This window comes from Ranitomeya imitator, chromosome 4 (genome assembly GCF_032444005.1).
Source record: "Ranitomeya imitator isolate aRanImi1 chromosome 4, aRanImi1.pri, whole genome shotgun sequence".
Classification (NCBI taxonomy): Eukaryota; Metazoa; Chordata; class Amphibia; order Anura; family Dendrobatidae; genus Ranitomeya; species Ranitomeya imitator.
In genome coordinates, this window is record NC_091285.1 from 642,504,931 (window position 1) to 642,514,344 (window position 9,414).

The 9,414-nt window shown below is 42.0% G+C and overlaps 1 long non-coding RNA gene across 1 annotated transcript; it reads right to left on the bottom strand.

Moving 5' to 3' along the window:
* Positions 1–1,663: 1,663 nt before the first annotated feature.
* On the bottom strand, positions 1,664–8,360 carry LOC138677062 (uncharacterized). Its single transcript, XR_011320857.1, has 2 exons — positions 7,873–8,360; positions 1,664–2,516 (listed from the first exon to the last, which is right to left on the bottom strand). It is a non-coding gene; the product is annotated as an uncharacterized lncRNA (long non-coding RNA).
* Positions 8,361–9,414: the final 1,054 nt, after the last annotated feature.

Consider the following 9,414-nt stretch of genomic DNA (forward strand, 5'->3'; position numbering starts at 1 on the left):
GATTACAAATAGATTAATAAGAAACAAGCACATTTAAAGAATAGTACAGGAGGACATTTGTTAGGGGGTGGGAAGTGTGATGAGTCCATAGATAAGCCAAGGTAATCAAATTAGGCATTTTCTTACAAATGGAGAGGCAGTGGGAATAATGTTCTTAGTTATCTGGAGTACATCAGGTGGAGGTGTCAATTGTATCCATGTAGTGACATATAAATCCAGGTGTTAAATAGAGTCCTAGAATCAACAAATTAAACATCTTCATTAGTTTGTATTCACAAATTTTTCTTCCCCTGTGGTCCTTAAAATTACCTTTTAGTATTAAGACTTTTAAGTCTGTCATACTGTGTCCAGGTCCAGAGAAATGTTTTCCCACCGGTGTGTCCACTTCATTCCTGATTGTGTGTCTGTGTAGATTCATCCTAGTTTGTAGTCTTTGCATGGTTTCCCCAATATAAATACTTCCAGGGCACCTCGTACATTGTATCATGTACACCACGTTGGAGGATGTACAAGAAAAGGAACCCATGACCTTATAGTCCTGATTTGTGTTTGGTACACGGACTATATCTGTTGATAATATGTGGGTACACGTTTTGCATTTTTTATTGTTACAGGGGAATGTGCCAGTCACTGATGGTGATGAGAGGACACTTCTGACAAGCAGATTCCTTAAGTTAGGGTACCGTCACACAGTGAAATTTTGATCGCTACGACGGCACGATTCGTGACGTTCGAGCGATATATCCGTGACGTTCGAGCGATATCGCAATGTCTGACACGCTCCTGCGATCAGGAACCCCACTGAGAATCGTACGTCGTAGCAGATCGTTTGAAACTTTCTTTCGTCGTCTAGTGTCCCGCTGTGATGGCATGATCGCATGGTGTAACATATATCGTATACGATGTGCGCATAGTAACCAACGGCTTCTACATCGCACATACGTCATGAAATTATCGCTCCAGCGTCGTAGATTGCAAAGTGTGACAGCAGTCTACGACGCTGGAGCGATATTGTTACGACGCTGGAGCGTCACGGATCGTACCGTTGTAGCGATCAAAATTTCACTGTGTGACGGTACCCTTAGGGGGCTGTTTGTAGGAGAGAAGTGCTAGTTCTGGGAATATGTCTTTCAATTTGTCATCTCTATTGAATATAGGTTGGAGATCAGCAACAATTTCCCTTAGCATGATCATGTGGGGGTTGTATGTGACCATAAGAGGTACCCTGTTGTTATCCTCTCGCAGTTTGTAATCCAGGAGGCTGTTTCTTGGGATCCTTGTAGCCCTGTGGATCTGCTCATCTATTACCAGTGGATGGTATCCTTGTTGTAGGAATGTATTCCTCAGTGATCGCAGCTGTAGTTCCCTGTCTTTGCTGTCTGAACAGATCCGAATATATCTCAGAGCTTGACTGTAGATGATGGATTTTTTTGTGTGTCTTGGATGAAAGCTGTTCCATCTAAGGTAAGCCGGACGTCCGGTGGGCTTGTGGTAAATGGATGTCTGCATGGTATTGTCCTTGATTTGTATGGTCTTGTCCAGAAAGTGTATTTGGGTCTTTGAAACATTGAGGGTGAGCTTGATGGTTGGGTGTGTTAAGTCCTTCTCAGTCCCTGGCTTACTAGAGGTAGGGATCCTGAGTAAATGACACGCAAACAAGGTATTGTGTGATCATATACAGGGGAAGCCCAGGAGCACATCTCTCTCTCTGGGCTTTGCCCTCCCTTTATATAGAAAAGAATTATACTTTTACAGACATGCGCACAAGCGCTCATATTTCACTATCTCTTACATAAACAATCTATACCAGTCTTTATCAGTAGAAAGTTACATCATCTGGAAGGTGAATAAAGGCTGCTATTGAAAGAAGGAATGCACACATGATTACTTCCATAAAAGGAAATGTCAAGTCAGCAGAAATGTATCTTGTTGTAAGCCAGATTTCTCAGGAAGAAGACAAGATGGATTGTTTTAGTTCAGTCTGATCTCCACAATTCCCCCCTTTGACATTTTCTTTTATTTATTTTATTACCACAGGGCCAAAGACAAAGCCTTTATTTGGTATTACACATGTACATGCTTGTATTCAATAAGAGAATCAAATCTAGTATTAATTCTTCCGTTTAACTCTCGCAACCTTTTCTTTGTTTTGCAATAAGTAATGGGTACAGATCCAACAATCTGTCAGGGTTTGTGTATTGTTTAACAAGTCATGCACTAATTTTCTATGATGTTGTACGAATCTATTGTTCAAAGGGGCTAGAGAATTCAGTCTATCCCACGCCTCCGTTGAGGTTATCATTATTAACATCAATATCATGAGTTTATACTGCTTTTCTTGCAATGGCTTGCATGTATCCATGATGCCTTTCCTTCAAGCTTGACTGATGTAGGTGTTGTCAACAGGACTTGGAAGGGTCCGTCAAACCTTGGTTCTAGAGCCTTTCTGGTGTGTCTTTTTACATAGACTTGATCACCTGGTTCCAACTTGTGACTTCCTTCTGTGTTGTCAGGATCTGGAAGGGAAGCAAAAACTTGTGCATGCACCTTAGTTAATTGTTTCTGAAGATTTTGCACATAAGAAGTCAATGACTCAATATTTAACACAAGTTGCTGTGGAAAATAACATCCTAAATTGGCAGTCCTGCCAAACAAAATTTCATATGGAGACAGTTTAGTCTTACCCCTTGGGGTATTGCGTATTGAGTAAAGGGCCAGTGAAAGGCATTCTGTCCAAGGCTTTCCTGTTTCAGCCATGGCTTTCTGTATTTTTAATTTTAAAGTTCCATTCATGCGTTCTACCTTACCAGAACTTTGAGGATGATACGGAGTGTGTAACTGACTTTCAACACCCAACATTTTCAGTACATTTTGAAATATTTCTCCAGTAAAATGAGTACCCCTATCTGACTCGATCACTTCAGGGAGACCGTAACGGGGTATCAGTTCGGCAACTAGCTTTACAGCAGTGTTTTTAGCTGAAGCCTTCCGAACTGGATAGGCCTCTGGCCACCCCGAGAACATGTCCACACATACCAACACATACTCATACCCATTACTTTTTGGCAGCTGGATAAAGTCTATTTGTAATCGCTGAAACGGGTAGAGAGGTCGGACGTGGTGCTTCATAGGGATCTTTGCTGTCTGTCCGGGATTATGTGTCAGGCATATAGCGCATGCAGCACAATAGTCTCTTGCATAGTTGCCAAAACCTGGAGCCAACCAGACTTGCTTTGCCAGTAGTGTCATTGCATTTGCAGACACATGCGTAGGGTGATGTAATCCACCAACTACTATCGGGTACCAGGCTCTAGGTAGACATATTAGTCCATCTTTCTTCCAAATTCCCGCTTGTTCTTCTGCCCCTTCCTTTTTCCACCTGTCCCTCTCCTCTTCTCCTGCATCTTCCTGTGCTTGTCTCAGTCTATCTTCAGTATTTTCTGTGAGGTTTACAGTATGAACCTGTTGTAAGGGTTTGACTGCTGCTGCTTTGGCTGCTTTATCAGCCCTATCATTTCCCCTAGATTCCCTAGTGTCGAGTCTCACATGTGCAGCTACCTTGATTACTGCTACTTCTTTTGTTTCTTGTGCAGCCTCTAAGATCTGTTTGATCAGAGAAGTATGTTTTACAGGTTGTCCTGACGCTGTCATGTAACCTCTAGCTCTCCAGATTACTCCAAAATCAAACACAATACCATGTGCATACCTAGAATCAGTGTATATATTAGCTGTCTGGTTCTCAGCTATTTTTAGAGCTTCAATCAATGCTGTTAGTTCTGCTTCTTGTGCAGACTGTTTCGGTGGAAGCGGTTCTGCTTTGAGAGTTTCAGATCCTGACACAACTGCATACCCTGTATGGAAGTTACCTGTGTCATCTGCAAACCTACTACCATCTATAAACAGCTCTAAATCTGGATTTTGAAGTGGTGTTTCGGATACATTGGGTAAGCCTACCGTTTCTTGTAAAATGAGCTCTGTACAATCATGTGTGTCTGTAGGGAAAAAATTTGCGTGTGGATCAGTGTCCTTATTCCCCCCTTCAGACTCGAGAGGTAGCAGTGTAGCTATATTGAGAGTCTGAAGCCTAGCAAATGTGATAGTAGAGGGGAGCAGCAAAGAACACTGCAGCCGCAAATGTCTGGCCATGGAAATGTGTTTTGGTTGGACCTGGTTTAATATCCCATAAACATCATGTGTAGTTTGAACTGTGAGTGGATGCTCTAGGACAATTTCTGATGCTTTGTCCAACAATAGTGAGACAGCAACAACTACACGTACACAGGTTGGCGCTGCTCTAGCTACGGGATCTAACCTTGCTGAAAGATATGCAATTGGTCTTTGTTTCCCTGCATGCTTCTGGGTAAGAACTCCTGTAGCATGGGAATCAACTTCTGCAGCCATAAGCTGAAACAGTTTGGTGTAGTCTGGTAGCCCTAACGCTGGAGCTGAAACAAGGGCATCTTTTAATTGTTGGAACGAAATCTGACCTTCTTTTGTCAACATGTAAGGTTCACTTTTTACACAGTCATACAGTGGTTGCATTAGTTGACTGGCATGTATAATCCATTGTCTACAATGAGACACTATTCCTAAAAATGCTCGTAGCTGTTTATGATTTCTAGGCTCATTCATCTGTCTTATTGCTTCAGTTCTTTGTGGTGTAAGATGCTTTTTACCTTGAGAAATGCAATGACCTAGAAAGACCACTTTGGTCTGACAAACTTGTAGCTTTTGTCTATTCACTTTACACCCTTCTTTTTCTAAAAAACATAGTAAACTCACAGTGGACCTTTCTGCAGTTTCTAGATCTGGGCAGCAAAGTAGTAGGTCATCCACATACTGCAAAATTACTACCTGTGGTTCGGGTTCAAACCTCTGAAGGACTGTTTGTAGGGCATTTGAATAAAGAGTAGGGGAGTGTATCATTCCCTGTGGAAGGCGTGTCCACGCCAACTGTTTGCCCTTAAATGTGAATGCAAACAAATGCCAACTGTCTTGGTGTAAAGGAACCGAGAAAAATGCATTTGAAAGATCTATTACAGTAAACACTTGAGAACTGGCTGGTATCTGTGATAGTAACGTATGAGGATTGGGTACAACTGGGGTGATTGGATCTAGAACTTTGTTTATTTCTCTTAAATCATGTACCATACGATATTTGGGCATAGAACTCTTATCAAGAGTTCTCTTTTTGACTGGATACAGAGGAGTGTTAGCAGGTGATTGTATCTCTACCAAAACTCCTTTCTCTTTATATCCCTCTATCTGTTTTGTAATCGCTAGTTCCTGCTGGGCACTCACAGGGTATTGTCTGAGCTGTGGGAGAACAGTTCCTGGTTGCACAGATAGTTTTACAGGAGAGATATGCAATAGTCCCACATCGGTGTCACCCTGTGCCCACAGTGTTTCTGGGACCATTGAGAGGTCTAGATCTGTGGTGTACTCTTTTTCTTCAGCATAATCCTCAAAAGCCTGAATTCTAACATATTGTTCTAATATTTCTGCATCATCAGGGATAGTCAGCATAACTGTGCCATCTTCCCTAAAATTGATGTTAGCTTCTAATTTCTTTAGGACATCAGTTCCTAACAAACATGTTGGGGCACCTCTGGCATACAAAAATCTGGATGCAAAACATTTAGGTCCTAATGAGACCTCTAGGGGCACAGTATATGGCAGTGTTCGAATTACCCCATCATAACCCTCAGCAAAAGTTGTTTGTTCTGAAATATCTTCCGGATTCGGAAGAAAATCTTGATTCAAAATTGAGGAAGTTGCACCTGTATCTATCAAAAATGGAATCTCTCTCCCCCCCCACATTCACCTGTATCATAGGTCTTCTAGCTGGTAGGGAAGTTTGTAACACATCGAGTCAATCTGAATCTGGTATGGGACCATCTATGATGGTAGATTTCTGCTGGTTGTCCGTTTGGGGAGGGTTATTTCTGGGAACAAATTTGCCTGACTTTATATCTGCCAACTTCTTCCTGCACTCTCTTTGGAAATGACCTGGCTTTTTACAGTAGTGGCAAGGAAAGTTGTGTCTCACTCTTCCTCCTGTATTAGCTTGTGCTATTCTAACAGGCTTACGATTCTCTCTCATATCCATGACTATTCCTAAACATCGTTGTTTCACAATATTTGGTTGTTCAATTGTTCTCCAATCTGGAGTAGAGGATTTAAATTTTTCTCTGATTTTCGGATCTAGCCCCTCTATTAATTGTTTTGTAAAAAGTCTCCTTACTGAAGCATCAGTCAAATCCAATCCTTCATCCCTAAAGCTATTTTCTAATTCTTGACTATATTCTTCAATACTTTGCCCAAATTTCTGCATAATCACACCCGTAGATCCCCTTTCCCTCTGTTTTTCTCTCATGAAAATTATTAATGCCTCTGTGAACTGGGTACCTGATGCTTCTGTCTGTAAGGCACCCCCTTCTGCCACTGGTCTATTGGGCTGTAGGTGTGTCAATAATTCCTGAAAAAGTCCGGGGGACATTTTCATTCTACATAATTCTTCCCCGTCCGCCCAGACCCCAGCATGAGTCTGCATGATTTGTTGTATGTATTGTGCAAATCGGATGGGATATTGAGTGGGATCAGGCGCATTATGCAGGAGGGACATACCTTCAGCAGGGGACCAAGGAAAATACTGTCGGGTCTGGTGATATCTAGTTCCCATTACCCCGTCAGCACCAGGTTCCCTAAAGGGTCTTGGTACTACCCTAACAGGGGCAAGTACAGCGCCATGTCTAGGTGTACCACAGACTAGGCAATCATTTCTCCAATCTGGATTTTGTTGTCCACAGTGTGAACATACCCATCCTCCTACCCCACCAAGATTGGGATACAAGGCTGGAAATTGTTTTCCTCCTTCTGCTCCTCCAGATGGTACAAATGATTGGGCTTTTGGATCTAGGTAAGGTGGTGGGATTATGTCACAACTTTTTCCCTTCCCCATAATCCATTTGGAAGTGTCTGGATCATACTTCCAATTCTCCTCTTTAGCTGTTTTTGAGACCTCTATCATACAGTGTATGATTTCTTCCCACCCATTGTCTTTGATAATTCCACCTCGTTCTTTACTCAGTCTTTCCCATTCAGTGCTAAACATAAGTGCTTCTGAAATTCCCAATTTTTCTCTTACCCTTCTAATCTGACTTCTGACTGTCTTCCCACATCTTTCCTGTATGATATCTGCTGCTTCCACTTGTCCTAAGACGGTTTTTGTCTGTTTATTTCCCATTTTTCTTTTTTTTTTTTCAATATTAGCTATTTCTACCCCAGGTGACGTTTGGACAATCACTTATCCTAGGTGATGTCTCGTTGCCTTCTCTCCTAGGGAGCTAAAATATTGAAGGGCTGATCTGCTCCATTCTTTCTAATGTGCAGAATGTACATAAGTGCTATTATGCACGCAAACAGACCCAGCAACACCATACAGATCACAAAACTTTCTGTGTCAGTTAGCATACTTGTCCCAGGCTCATGGACCCGCGTCCTGGGCTCATTCTATCAAACCTTATCCAGAAATGAAGGAGGTTAAGCACTTAAATGAGAGTCAAGCATGGGCGGAGGTCTCCCCGAAAGGACGCAACCACATGACCCAGTTAGGCTGACTTCCGTGTATAAGGCTTATACCCCAACTATTTCGGCTTATTTTTCTACGCACTTTTGCTCTTCTTTCACAACATACCACAACCTTAACACTGTTCACACACTGCCAGGGACAGGACTCATAAATCTATACAATATAGTAACCCGAGTTTTATAGGTATCTACTCACTACTAGACTAACCCAGCGTGACACGGCTCATAGAGATCTTTCGGATAATACAAGGCAGATAAAAGAGAACTAATAATGTCTCTTACCTGGCCAGGTTTTTCAGTTCATTTGCCGTCCATTATCCCAGATCTCCATTGTCCGTATCCGCAGGTGAATCTCGAGCAAATACTCTCATCTCGGGTCCCCGTTCGGTGCGCCAAAGAAATGTTAAGTCCTTCTCAGTCCCTGGCTTACTAGAGGTAGGGATCCTGAGTAAATGACACGCAAACAAGGTATTGTGTGATCATATACAGGGGAAGCCCAGGAGCACATCTCTCTCTCTGGGCTTTGCCCTCCCTTTATATAGAAAAGAATTATACTTTTACAGACATGCGCACAAGCGCTCATATTTCACTATCTCTTACATAAACAATCTATACCAGTCTTTATCAGTAGAAAGTTACATCATCTGGAAGGTGAATAAAGGCTGCTATTGAAAGAAGGAATGCACACATGATTACTTCCATAAAAGGAAATGTCAAGTCAGCAGAAATGTATCTTGTTGTAAGCGAGATTTCTCAGGAAGAAGACAAGATGGATTCCTTTAGTTCAGTCTGATCTCCACAGGTGGAACTTGTTGAAGTTATTGTGGAAGGTGAGTAGATCATCTTTTGAGCCTGTCCATATTATTAGCAGATCATCAATGTAGCGGAAGTATGCAAAAGGTTTAACAGAACAAGATGACAAAAATTCTTCCTCTAGTTTCGCCATAAATAAGTTAGCATATTGTGGGGACATTTTGCTTCCCATGGTGCTGCCCATACACTGTTGGTATAAATTGTTCCCAAAATAAAAATAATTGTGATGGAGCACAAACCTGATAAATTGCAGTGTTGGTTCTGTGGCTAGATTGTTCTTTTGAAGGAAATATTTACATGTTGCAATTCCATCCTCATGAGGTATGTTGGAATAGAGAGACTCTACATCCATGGTGGCTAGTAGCGTGTCCTCTGGAAGTGGGCCCAGCGCTGACAATTTGCAAAGAATATCCGTGGTGTCCTGGATATAGCTGGGTGTGCGCCTCACCAAGGGTTTCAGAATGTTCTCCACCCAACCTGGGATATTCTCAGTTAAAGTCCCAATACCAGAGATGATAGGCCTCCCAGGATTACCTTCTTTATGTATTTTAGGTAACATGTAGAAGGTACCTGTTTGGGGATTGTCTGGTGTTAGTTCCAGCAGTGAGGATGAAGTGGAATCAAATCCATTGATGATATATGTGTTAGTTCCTCTGTGTATTTTTTGGTCGGATCTCCCTGAAGTGGAGTGTAGTATTTTATATCCAAGAGTTGTCTGTTTGCTTCCTGGATGTAATCTGTTGTGTTCATGATGACTACAGCTCCTCCTTTGTCTGCTGGTTTGATGATGATATTGTTATTGTCTCTTAAGGATTGCATGGCTTTTCTTTCCTCTATAGTGATATTTTGTGGCACTTTATGGTGTCTGTCCAAAATGTCAGATTTAACTTTTTTACGGAAACAGTCAAGGTAGTGATCCAGCATTTGGTTGTGCCCAGGTTGGGGGGTCCAGTTTGTCCTCTTTTTCTTTTTTGCTGTGTCGGTCACATTGTCTTTTGATGTGATGTCTGC